The sequence below is a fragment of the Mugil cephalus genome, chromosome 2, assembly GCF_022458985.1.
Source record: "Mugil cephalus isolate CIBA_MC_2020 chromosome 2, CIBA_Mcephalus_1.1, whole genome shotgun sequence".
Taxonomy (NCBI): domain Eukaryota; kingdom Metazoa; phylum Chordata; class Actinopteri; order Mugiliformes; family Mugilidae; genus Mugil; species Mugil cephalus.
In genome coordinates, this window is record NC_061771.1 from 21,377,068 (window position 1) to 21,390,433 (window position 13,366).

At 38.7% G+C, this 13,366-nt stretch overlaps 1 protein-coding gene across 1 annotated transcript in view; it reads right to left on the bottom strand.

The window, feature by feature from the left end:
• The window catches only part of LOC125003445, an 83,103-nt gene that overhangs the window by 38,173 nt on the left and 31,564 nt on the right, over positions 1 to 13,366 (bottom strand). The gene's annotated exons all lie outside the window — the stretch shown is intronic.

Genomic DNA, 13,366 nt, shown 5'->3' on the forward strand with positions numbered 1-13,366 from the left:
AAGAAAACAGCAGAAGAAACTAGATAAACGATCATAAGACTTTGGGACAGCGTAGTAGTACTAAGGAAAGGAGCTGAATGAGTGGGTTAGTGGACAGAGTAGCAGAGAAAGGCGCGGAGAGAGATTTGGAGTTGCACAGCAAGAAAGAGGCCGTGGTAGGACGTATTTAAATAGGGCGTGCTGAAATGAAGGGCATAAAGAACGGCTCTTCTCAGTCTCTCTGCAAGGCCTACTGCATCCTCCTCCTCAGCCTGTTCCTTTGTTCAGTTTGTTACATCCATCCAGTCACGGCTGACATATTCATTTTGTTAGTATATAAAATTGAATGACTCAAACTACTTTAGTACATATTTCTGTGTTGCTTCACCTCAAGGGTCCGTAGAGGCCTTGTAAAATGTTATGCACAAATTAAACTGTGGAGCAGCACCTTCATCATTCAGTATACAGTGAACTCATTAGTCATCATATACAAGCTCCCAGGTTGATGGGCGATGCCCATGAGGCATATTTTCTGCTCAACTTTCCCTTCTATAGCTCAAGAACAGATTTGAGAATTCACAATCAATTCAGTCATTTTAGTTTACTATTTTGCTAAAATTTTTTGATATGTTCTACAAAATTCACTAGGAGCATGTTAGAAGTAATTAAGGGATACCTTGCTAAAATATCATTAGAAAGTGATTTGTAATGTCTTTGTTTTTTTGGAGAATGAAAAATCGAGCAAATATAGCTACATGGAGCAACCGAAAGAAAAAGCTATCTCATACATTGTCATTTATAACCTGACTATCATGTGTCTTCTCATTTTCTAAAACTATGTTTTTAAACATGTGATCAGGTCTCCAACATTATTTATGCAGTATCGCACAACTTTTAAACATTTGGACATCGACAAGCATTTAACACAATTTGAGAAGTCTTAAAGGAGCCTCAATGCATAGCTTTCGTATTACAGTGGTAGCTTTTTGACATGGATTTAACACTCCATGTTGTATTCCATCACACCAGTACTAAGTGCATGATATAAGCTGCAAGAAGAAAAAAAAACGGAGGAAAGTAAGCACAAATTACAAATTTCATGTAACAGCAGTTACAATGACAGTATTGAGAGCTTTTTTTATCCGATGTCACAAAATTCACATTAAAATCTCAAGTTTCACAGTGGAAATGCAGTTAAAACTGATCACATGATAAGATGAAAACATATATGACTGTCAACGATTTTGGTGTATGTATAGTGTCCAAAGTAATTAGAAATGCAATCACGCCACAATTAGCTTGCTGTGTATGAAATTTTAATTATTCCATTGAGTCACTTTGGGAGCGGGTCTGTTTATTTTCTTCTTCATGTTTCATAATTACAAATAAAGTGTCAATGATTGATGTCATATCTCATTATATCTCATAAGTTGTACAGCAAATTGTTGAACATTTGATAAAATTGTTTCACGTGCCTTTCATTTTTCCAAGCAAACATATTAATTGCATAGGCTCCATGCAAATATTAATCTGTCAAAAATCATACTTTATGTAAGATTGATCTTTACAAAGTTATTTGCGCTTAGGTATTAATTACCCATTATAATACCAATAATGGTTCCTTCTTCCTCCATCGCTCCTTCCCGCACTCCAACCGTTAACGTAAGACTTTACGTCAGTCAGCCCGATGTCAATTAACCAATCATGATGCAGCATTTGTGACTGATGGCGCTCTCTCCCAATGAAATGTTGACGTTAAGGCCGCATCATCTACTGGGTTCAAAGTTCACAACTTGATCGCGCCAAATGCAACTCGTTGTAGAAAACAAAGATGCAGCTCCTGTAATGCAGATATGTATGCAGATATATTTTTATGAGTTTGGCTTGTTTTAGTTAGTTTTGCATGTACAATATATTTCAGTTATTTCTTGAGTTTGGTAAAGCCTCAGTTTAGTTTTTACTTTAATTTCATTTAACTGAAATTATTTTTTACTAGGGCCGGGACTTTAACGCCTTAATCAAGATTAATTAACTGCACAAAAATTAACTCGTTAACAAAATTAACGCATTTAATCGCACTTATTTTTGCACCGCAGAACGTTTCTCACTAATTATTTTCACAAATGTGTTCGCTATTGGAGGTAATGGTAGTGGTATTTTTAAGTGATATATATATATTCAGATATTGGACTTTGTTGAAATAGTAACTTTATTGCTTTTAAATTACCAATAAATCACTGTTGTTTTTATTTTAAATTATTCATAGAAAATATAATTAATGTAAAAGCAGAAGGTCTTTGCAGCCTACAATCATAAACGTTTAATCAATTCATTCTAAGTACAGTAATACATAATTAAAAAAAAAAAATCATGTGGATTACAATAAAGTCAGCATGATTAAAAACAACCAAAACATTGATCTAAGTCTGAGAAATCAATGAGTGCTTGTGGAGAGCTCTTCATTTGTTCTGTCTGAGCTTAGTCTGAGTTGGATAAACTGAAGCTGGGATGAGAACAGATTGAGTTTATAGAGAGAGCTCTCTGATTTCTCTGCATGAGATCACAGAGAGACACAAAAGTTGAGAAACTTTGAGAATTATGTTAGAGCTTGTTGAGATCTCTTCTGAAACTTAAAAGGAGACTAAAATGAGATTTAGTGCATCTTATTGCTCTGGAGAAAAAGATGAGACACAGGAGAAATAACCCTTAGCCTCAGTTTGGTGTCACACAGATCTCATAGTTGTCTAGGAGAAGTAAATGAAACATTTCTGAGATCTCTTTTTGGATTCTCTTTTCCTCTGGGATGATAATCACTTTAACAATACAAAGTTTAAAGACAGGCTGGATACGCTCTGTATAAAAGTATAAAAATATGCTAGTGTGAGGTCACACCTCAATAAGCGCTGCAACAACATGTATTTACTCTGCCCACACATTTTCAATTCTGCAAACAAAAGGTGTAAACAAAAGCTGGTAGGCCTCGACTCGAGGGTCTCAAGGTACATGCTGGACTTGGTTTGCCTGTCCTGCACCAGTCATGCAGTACTTGTATTATTTTATACAAACACACTCCTGAATTCAGTACTTATTTTTACTTAACGTAGTTTTGTTCCTCAAAGTGTATAGTCGCGGTTCATTCAGCTATGCAGTGGGAGCATTGTCTGTTAATAAATACAGGTGGCCGATGCTGGAGGTCTCTTGGGATTTTTATCACATCTGCAGCACTCACACACAATGATGCACAAAACAAAAAACAGCAAGCAGCAACACTTCTTCTGTTATGAGATCAGATGAGACTGTGCAGAGGTTGCAAGTGTCAAGCGACAACTATTTTTGACCTTGGTGAGCAGAAGATCATGTAAGATTGGAAATAGGAATCATCCGCATTGATCCATGGAGCCAATATACCTTGAGTCAACAGTCACAGTCACAGTGAAACAGTGGAAAATGTATTTTTAGAACACTTTAAGCTCCTTTGAGTCTATCGCAGCACTGAAGCACATCCATCTATGGCCACAGTCGTCTCTCATCTGTGTCACAAATACTACAATTAATTCATTGAACCTCAGTGGCCCCACCAGTCAGAAGAACAGAATAAAGCTGAGGGAGACAGATTCTTCTTAGCAACACAACACAAATGAATGCTCATCGTCAAGTCTCAAGTTGATTTGATTTGAGTATAGTGTGGTGGGAAAAGTGTTTGCCCACTTCCTGATTTCTCTTTTTTTTCATGTTTGTCACACCTTAATGTTTCAGATCAACACATTTAATATAAAACAAAGACCTAGTAAATGGTTGGGCCACCCTTAGCAGCAACAACTGCCATCAAGCATTTGCAATAACTTGCAATCAGTCTTTTGCAGCGCTGTGGAGGAGTTTTGTTCCACTCGTCTTTGCAGAATTGTTGTAATTCAGCCACATTGGAGGGTTTTCCACATTTAAAAGCTCATGCCACAGCATCTCAATAGGATTCAGTTCAGGACTTTGATTAGTCCACTCTAAAGTCTTCATTATGTTTTTCTTCAGCCAATCAGAGGTGGACTTACTGTGTTTTTCTAAAAATAAATAAATAAAAAATAGATATACATATATTTATATTATATTTTTATTTATACAGTTTGATTTATCCATTGTCTGAGGTCAGAGCCATATATTAGAGATTATATGTTTATTATCATATCATAATAGAGATTATATCTCTAATAAACGGCTCTGTCTGAGATTATACAGTCTAACACCATCTAGTGGTGAAACATCAGTACTACATTATTAAATGGAGGCATCACGTCTACACAAGCTGCTGCTTTCTCACTGTCTGCATTTAAAACAATCTGAGCACCTCCTACAACATCACTACACTTTAGAGTCTTAAACTCAGAGTTTAACCTTCCAGCAGTTTTGAAGACGCAAAGATGGTGATGATGACGACAGCACGAGAAATAGTCTGTGAGTTGTTCTGAGTTCACCACTAGAGGGAGATGTGGTCCTTCAGGAACCAGTTCTAGCTCGGCCTCACACACCAGCACTGAGCTCTCACCACTACCTTTTTTTTTTACTAAAAATAATGAAGTGGTAAGTGAGACTCCGCTCATATCTTCAAGTAATCTGAGTGTCATTCACAGTAAAAACCAGAGTGTGTCTGGTTTTATGTGCACGGATTGTGAGTCTGATTAAACATGATACAGTCCCACTCCAAACTTTTTGCACGTCTCACAGGTTTCTAGATTTGTGCATAACCTCAGTGGATTTTCAATTAACAGTTACAACACAAATATCATGCTTGTGTATTTGTTTATTCAGGAAGATGAGCTTATATTACATATCGGTAAACAGCAAAAGTAATTTCATTTTCAGGATGACAATACACCCGATAATTTTGAGGCCAAATTAGACTCCATCTGTTGAGAAGTGTTTCCAACCAACTTAATGAGACTCTGGTGTCGTTCAGTGTCCTGTTTAAAGAAAACTCTGAGATTTGTCACAGTCTGATTTTCTGACAAAGTGTCTGATGGCACAGACAAAGGAGCTTTGTAAGGACTTCACAAAAGAGTCGTTAATGTTAATGAATCCATCATGATGAGTGACACTGTGAGGAGAGTGAGAAGATGGAGGGAGATGAGGGTGAGAGAGGAGGGAGTATAGCCTTAATGATTATCTGAGCTGTAAAACTGAGTGACATGTGCTAGTGGTGACCCATCAAGTTGACATTTGCAGATACGTGTTGGTAACACATCTCAGTTCGGTTAGTTCACCATGTTATTAATGTTTCAACATTGATAATAAACTGGACTGGAGAAAGAACACAGACGTCCTGTACAGAAAGGGCCAGAGTCGCCTCTATTTTCTGAGGCGTTTGAGGTCTTTTAACATCTGCAAGACTACGCTCAGGATGTTCTATGAGTCTGTGGGGGCCAGTGCCATCTTCTATGCTGTTGCGTGCTGGGGCAGCAGGCTGAGGGTAGCGGACGCCAACAGGTTGAACAGACTGATACGCAAGGCCAGTGACGTTGTGGGAGTGAGGCTGGGCCCTCTGACAGTGGTGTCAGACAGGAGACTGCTTCACAAGGTGAATGCCATCCTGGACAATGAGTCGAACCCACTCCATGACGTGCTGGCCAGACACAGGAGTTCTTTCAGCACCAGACTGATCACACCATGATGCACCACAGAGCGTCACAGGAATAATTCATGTTCACCTCATCTCATATACCAGCACACATTCCCTGTATACTAGGGGACTCTGGTCTTACTATGTGCAATAATCCATGTTTATAAATATACTGACCCTGAGATTGTGCAATAACACATGCATAACTTCATTATTTTCATACACTTGTGTATATTTCCTTACATATTTCTCACCATGTGCAATATTTTTTTTTCTCTGTAGAGCAATAACTCAGAACACAGGTTCACTTCACTTATACTTGTACATATTGTTATATATATATTTCCTATATATTTTACAGTCTCTTACTATTCTCATTGTCTCTTACTTATTCTGATTGCTCTTTGTTCTAAACACTAGTACACTTTGGGTTGGAGCTGCTGTAACAAAAAGTGATATTCCCCTGGGATCAATAAATTAATTCTGATTCTGATTCTGATTTATGAGTTAATGTCTAGTCTCCTCGTAGGCTGTAGACAACTGTTTTTCCTCATGTGTCCATCTACATTTCATGGCTTCATGTAAATTTAACTTTCAACAGGTACAGGATTATGTTGTATATGTAAATGGAAAATGTCCTTCAGGTTGTCACTGTCAGTGTCCATTTAGTTTGCGCTTGTATAGGATGTATCCAAACATGAGTCCGATGAGTCCGATGAGAATCAGGACAATTATTACTATCAACACTGTAGCGTATGGGGGCCATGTGGCTGCAGACGTGGTTGAGAGGTATGGGTAAAGAAAAAAGAACAGAAAACATTATACGTTAGAAAAATACAAAATTATACATTCAACATGAACTCCCTTCCTGGTTTTGCATGAAATATTATTATTAATTTTCATCTGCTGTCACAATACTGGAAGCATCATTGTGGTTGCTCAGTTTTCAGTAACAATTATAATCTTTGAAAACTGGAAATTAAAACACTCACCTTGGACATCCACGGAAAAATTCACAGTGTCAGTCCCCACTTCGTTGCTTATGGTACAAACATAATTCCCTCCTTGATCAGAGCCCACAGACTGGATGATGAGAACGCTGCTGCTGGAGGAGGAAGCTCTTCCGTCCGGGAGCTTCCAGGAGTATGAGGGGCTGGGGTTTCCTTCAGATGAACAGTTCAGACGTAGAGTGTCTCCTTGTGTGATTTGGATGTTTTCATTTGCTGACACTAGTAGCTTAGGTCCATCTGTGTGTTTGTTGAGAGAGGAAGAAAGAGAACAAGTTATTTCACCACATTATTCACTGACACACATACATTACAAGCTCTCACTGATTAAGGAGTCAAAGTCTGTTTATTTTGTACTATTTGTAATTCCTGATGTAGTATAATGATAATTTCAACAACTGCAACACTCCCAGTAAAAAACAGTGAGAAAATGCTTCACAATATTCAACCCTTGGGTAAAATGAATTGTGAGACTATAAAAGGTTTAGGTAAGATGTCACCTCATCATCATGTTGATACTTAACTAAGTGCATAGTCACAGGAAACTCAACCTTCTCCTGAAGACATGTCTTCTCTTAGAAACAAACTTAAACTGTTGTGAAATGTTTGAGGAAAGAGTTTGTAGCTTGTAAGCTGAAGAACACCATCCTAACTGTGAGGCATGGTAGTGGTAGCATCATGTTGTGGAGATGGCTTTCTGCAAGACGATATCGATTTCATCATAACTTGTGCTGGGGATTTTTTTGGTCTTCATGTTCACCACCTAGTTTCTCGTTCTGTTTGTTGATGATCAGTTAGTACAAACTCTGTAGCTTTATAAACAGCTGTCTTCTACAACAGAAAGTGATGCTGGTCAGAACTATGAGAGAAAACTAAAACATTAAAGCCTTGGACCTGTAAACCAAATAATAAAGCTCTGTAAAGCTGAGGGGACGTGGACAGTTAGGACATATTTACATTATGTGTGTTTGTCACTATAAGGTCCCAGGTTAGGAACAGCTCCAATGAATGAATGAAAGGACTTCATCCATCACAGTAAGAGGAGTGAAATGATTAACAAAGGTGTTAAATTAGTTTCTTGTCAGACTCACAGTTGACTGTAGCAGTGATGATTTCTGATGTCACCACTGGAGGGGGTTGTGGTCCTTCAGGTCCCAGTTCTAGTTTGGCTTCACACCTGAACTGAGCTCCATTATCTTCTTTACTAACGGTGATGTTCAGAGTGAAGGTTTCAGTCACTGGTTTATAGGGTTCACTACTTTTAGACTGAGGTTGATCCAGGACTGTCTCTCCTCTGTAGAAGGCCACAACAAGGTGTTTAACAGGAGCTACGTTCTCCACGGTACACTGCAGCTGGTACTGATGACCCTCAACCATCGGCCCAGTGTGATGGACAAAGCTGATGGACACATGTTCTGGAGGCTCTGAGGAGACAAGGATGGAGACAAAGATGTAGAGAGACACACAAAGCAAACTAGAGACTACAAATCCCTGTAACTACTGTTAATCTGAGCTAATAAAGAGAATAAATTCTGACTCTAAATGATAAAACCATCAATGTTAAAAGTGTTTTGGTCAAGTTTACTTACGGTAGACAGTTACATTCAGGTCGGTACAACACTGTTTATCAGCAGTGTAATAACACGTCAGAGTTGAGTCCCATTCAGTTATTCTGTCAACGGTCCACATCAACATAGCTCCATTTTTTGTTACCACTCCCTGAGATGTTTCTAAACCAGTGTCCTGGCAGGAATTACTACAAGCAACACATGTAGCAGAGGTCGGGTCTCCATACTTCACTACCAGACTGGATGGAGTGAACACAGGTTTATCTGTGCAGTTGTAATCTGTAAAATAAAGAAAATACAATGTCCTTCATGAATGAAACCAAACATTAAAGTTCTGTATAAACACTGTGTTTTGTAACAATATTGTTAAAACATATTCTTATTTTTTTTTGGTAAGCACTTTTTTTGGGTTCAAGCAGGAAAACGTGCCTCAACACGTGGGGCGGTTGCTCGACTCACTGAGCTAAACATCGCCCCAAAACGTACTCGTATTTAACAGATATTATATTTAACATAACCTTAGTCAATTCTGTGCACGAACACACTCCTTCAACAAAATACATTTTGATTTTGAACTCTCTCTTTCTTTATATATTTGATTATTGCTAATTAACCACAGAAATCGTTCAATAGAGTTATACAGCATGTTGTTTAAGGTGTCTGTGGACTTTTCAGCAAAGCATTGTTGTATTATCTCATATATGTACAGTGATGATACAATATAGGCTGAACAAAAACAAATAAAACTGCTGTCTATGGTTAAACAAGATACATTTGAATGATTCAGTTAATAATTAAATAAATTAAACCTACCACAGCCGGACACATGGAGGCCACTCTGACAGATCAACAAGGACACAACCAAGACTATGGAAGAGAACAACATCATGTCCAAACAAGCAAACAACCTGTCTGTTGGTGGTAGTCGCTAAACTCAAAGTAGATGTGCGAAAAATACTGCAAACCACTGTGGTTTTAAAGAAGCGGAAGTGGTAGGTGGAGCACTGCTGATATCTTTCAATATTCTGTGTGTCAGAACACCCGGAAGTGTGACACAATGTGTCTGTTAGAACAGAGGAACGAATGCAAAACTTCTCCTCCTTCAGACTCTTCTACATTTCCGCATAATTTCAATCAATAAAATGTTTAAAGGTATTTATCATGTTCCCTCTACCTTTATTTCAGTCAGGATCACTTTGTCAAAATAAAACTTTATTTATTTGCACGAGTTGTCTTTGGCTGTATGGTTCTGTTGTGGGAACCCCTGCTATTCTGTGCACTTGTGTGGAAACCCAGGAAGACCACACCTTCCTGGCCTTCACAAGCCATCGTGAAGGGCGACAGCAGGGTCTGCAGCAGCAAAGAACAACTTGACAGAACCAGAGAAGATTCAATTATATTTGTCTATTTCCGATAATACAAATTGTTACAAGATGGTGCAAGGAAATACTCCCTTTAACAGGAAGAAACGTTGGCTCATATGCGGGGACCCATCTGCCTAAGGCCTGCCGAGTAGAAACAGAAAAGAGAGAAAAGAAAACAGCAGAAGAAACTAGATAAACATAGATCAATCATAGATACACATGTACTTCTGACTAAAGCTGTATGTATGTATCTAAATCGAAAGGCAACGATAATGAGATGGCATTGGACTGGACAGACGTAGTACAAGAAAGGAGCTGGAGAGGATGTGGGTTGTTGAAAGTTTAGCAGAGGAAGCAGAGAAAGAGGCCGAGGTAGGACGTATGTAAATAGGGCGTGCTGAAAGCAGCTGTCCAATAGGAGGCTTTGAGGAGGTCAGCTGAAGGGCATAAAAAACGGCTCTTCTCAGTCTCTCTGCAAGGCCTACTGCATCCTCCTCCTCAGGATGTTCCTTTGTTCAGTTTGTTACATCCATCCAGTCACGGCTGCATTATTCATTTTGTTAAGTATCCTAATTTTGAATGAATTTAACTACTTTGATGTCTATTTCTGTGTGTGGCCTCCCTCCTTGTTGGTGGCCTAGAGCCTGGTGGTAACATTATTGTTATTTGGACAAATTAAAGCTGTGTGAGCAGTCAATCCTTAAACATACTACATTACACTGAACTCATTAGTCATAATAAAAGTCGTCCATGGATGATGGGGATGAGTCTACAGTCACAGTCACAGTGAAACAGTGGAAAATGTATTTTTAGAACACTTTAAGCTCCTTTGAGTCTATCGCAGCACTGAAGCACATCCATCTATGGCCACAGTCGTCTCTCATCTGTGTCACAACTACTACAATTAATTCGTTGAACCTCAGTGGCCCCACCAGTCAGAGGAACAGAATAAAGCTGAGGGAGACAGATTCTTCTTAGCAACACAACACAAATGAATGCTCATCATCAAGTCTTAAGTTGATTTGATTTGAGTATAGTGTGGTGTGAAAAGTGTTTGCCCACTTCCTGATTTCAGTTTTTTTTCATGTTGGTCACACCTTAATGTTTCAGATCAACACATTTAATATAAAACAAAGACCTAGTAAATGGTTGGGCCACCCTTAGCAGCAACAACTGCAATCAAGCATTTGCGATAACTTGCAATGAGTCTTTTGCAGCGCTGTGGAGGAGTTTTGTTCCACTCGTCTTTGCAGAATTGCTGTAATTCAGCCACATTGGAGGGTTTTCCACATTTAAAAGCTCGTGCCACAGCATCTCAATAGGATTCAGTTCAGGACTTTGATTAGTCCACTCTAAAGTCTTCATTATGTTTTTCTTGAGTCAATAAATGATGGACTTACTGGTGTTTTATAAAAAAAAAAAAAATAAAAAAAAAATTATTCAGTTTGACTATCCAGTGTCTGAGATCAGAGCCGTATATTAGAGATCATATCTTAATTATCATATCATAATAGATAGATCTATCTATCTATCTATCTATCTATCTATCTATCTATCTATCTATCTATCTATCTATCTATCTATCTATTGACGGCTGTCTGAGATTATACAGTCTACCACCATCCAGTGGTGAAACATCAGTACTACATTATTAAATGGAGGCATCACGTCTACACAAACTGCTGCTTTCTCACTGTCTGCATTTAAAACAATCTGAGAACCTCCTACAACATAACTACACTTTGTAGCTTTAAACTCAGAGTTTAACCTTCTAGCAGTTTTGAAGACGCAAAGATGGTGATGATGACGACAACCAGCACGAGAAATAGTTTGAAGATTGGAACAAAAAACTAGTAAGATTTATTTAATACTCTTGTTTAAACTAGTGCTTATTTTTAGTGCATGATTGTTCAATTTATGTTCTTATTGATTGTGGTGTGTCGGTTAATTACCCTGGAAATGGACAAGAGGAAAAGTTAAAAGCATTAAGCACAAACTGAAGCTGTGAGTCATTGTGACTCTGGAACAAACACACACCTGTATCAGAGGCTGTGAGTTGTTCTGAGTTCACCACTAGACGGAGATGTGGTCCTTCAGGAACCAGTTCTAGCTCGGCCTCACACACCAGCACTGAGCTCTCACCGCCACCTTTGTAGTGTAGTCACAGTAAAAACCAGAGTGTGTCTGGTTTTATGTGCACGGATTGTGAGTCTGATTAAACATGATACAGTCCCACTCCAAACTTTTTGCACATCTCACAGGTTTCTAGATTTGTGCATAACCTCAGTGGATTTTCAATTAACAGTTACAACACAAATATCATGCTTGTGTTACGTTTCCATTTATCTGGAAACAGTAACGCTGACAACCAACAAAGAAAAACTCAGAGATGATGGGAGGCAGTTAAAGAAAAGAGATTTATTTACAATACTTAAATGAAAAGGTACACAACTGATGTAGGTTTCAAACAATGTGGGGGGAGAGAGGGACCGGTGGGGCTTGTGCCATATAAAATAGACAAATTACAATCAAAATGAGCCTAGGTCAACTATCTCTGGGGGAAAAGAAAAGAAAACAAAAGGCCTGACTCTACTGGCTAAAAAACAACCAAAAATAATACAAATACAATCGTGGCAACAACCCATAACCTAATGTGATAACATAGTCCGTCTACGTGTGCAAATGTATAGGGTACCCCAGTCTTACCTTGGTCCCTAGTCCCCACCACAAACCTACATATCTCACAAAGAAGAGAGAGAGAGAGAGAGAGAGAGAGCAACACAAGCTTTTCAAATGTCCCTCCTTCTCTGATTGGCTGGAGTAGGAGCCAATCCACAGCTCTTTACACAGGCTGGCAGCCAACCTCCCACCTCTCACCTGCAGGACTACAGCAGAGAGAGCAAGAGAGAGACACACACAAAGCTATACACATAACGATTGTGTATTTGTTTATTCAGGGAGGTGAGCCAATATTACATATCAGTGAACAGCATAACAGCATAATTTCATTTTCAGGATGACAATACACCCGATAATTTTGAGGCCAAATTAGACTCCATCTGTTGAGAAGTGTTTCCGACCAACGTAATGAGACTCTGGTGTCGTTCAGTGTCCTGTTTAAAGAAAACTCTGAGATTTGTCACAGTCTGATTTTCTGACAAAGTGTCTGATGGGACAGACAAAGGAGCTTTGTAAGGACTTCACAAAAGAGTCGTTGTTGATCATGTGGCTGGAAAAGGTCATAAAACCATCTCTAAGAGTTTGAAGCCAAGAAATCCATAATCAGACAGAGTGTGAACAAATAGAGGAGATTTAAAATGACCGTCTTAACTTATAAACAAGTAAAGAACTCTCGTTTTTTGGCTAATGTTAATGTTAATGAATCCATCATGATGAGTGACACTGTGAGGAGAGTGAGAAGATGGAGGGAGATGAGGGTGAGAGAGGAGGGAGTATAGCCTTAATGATTATCTGAGCTGTAAAACTGAGTGACATGTGCTAGTGGTGACCCATCAACTTGACATTTGCAGATATATGTTGGTAACACATCTCAGTTCGGTTAGTTCACCATGTTATCAATGTTTCAACATTGATAATAATCTGGACTGGAGAAAGAACATAGACGTCCTGTACAGAAAGGGCAGAGTCGCCTCTATTTCCTGAGGCGTTTGAGGTCTTTCAACATCTGCAGGACTACGCTCAGGATGTTCTGTTCCTGCCGGTGGCCATTCACCTGTATAACTCCTCACTCTGAGGGTGTAGAACCCATATTATTTATTTTATGTGCAATAATTCATTAACGTGCAATAATTCAATGATACAATAATTCATGTTCACCTC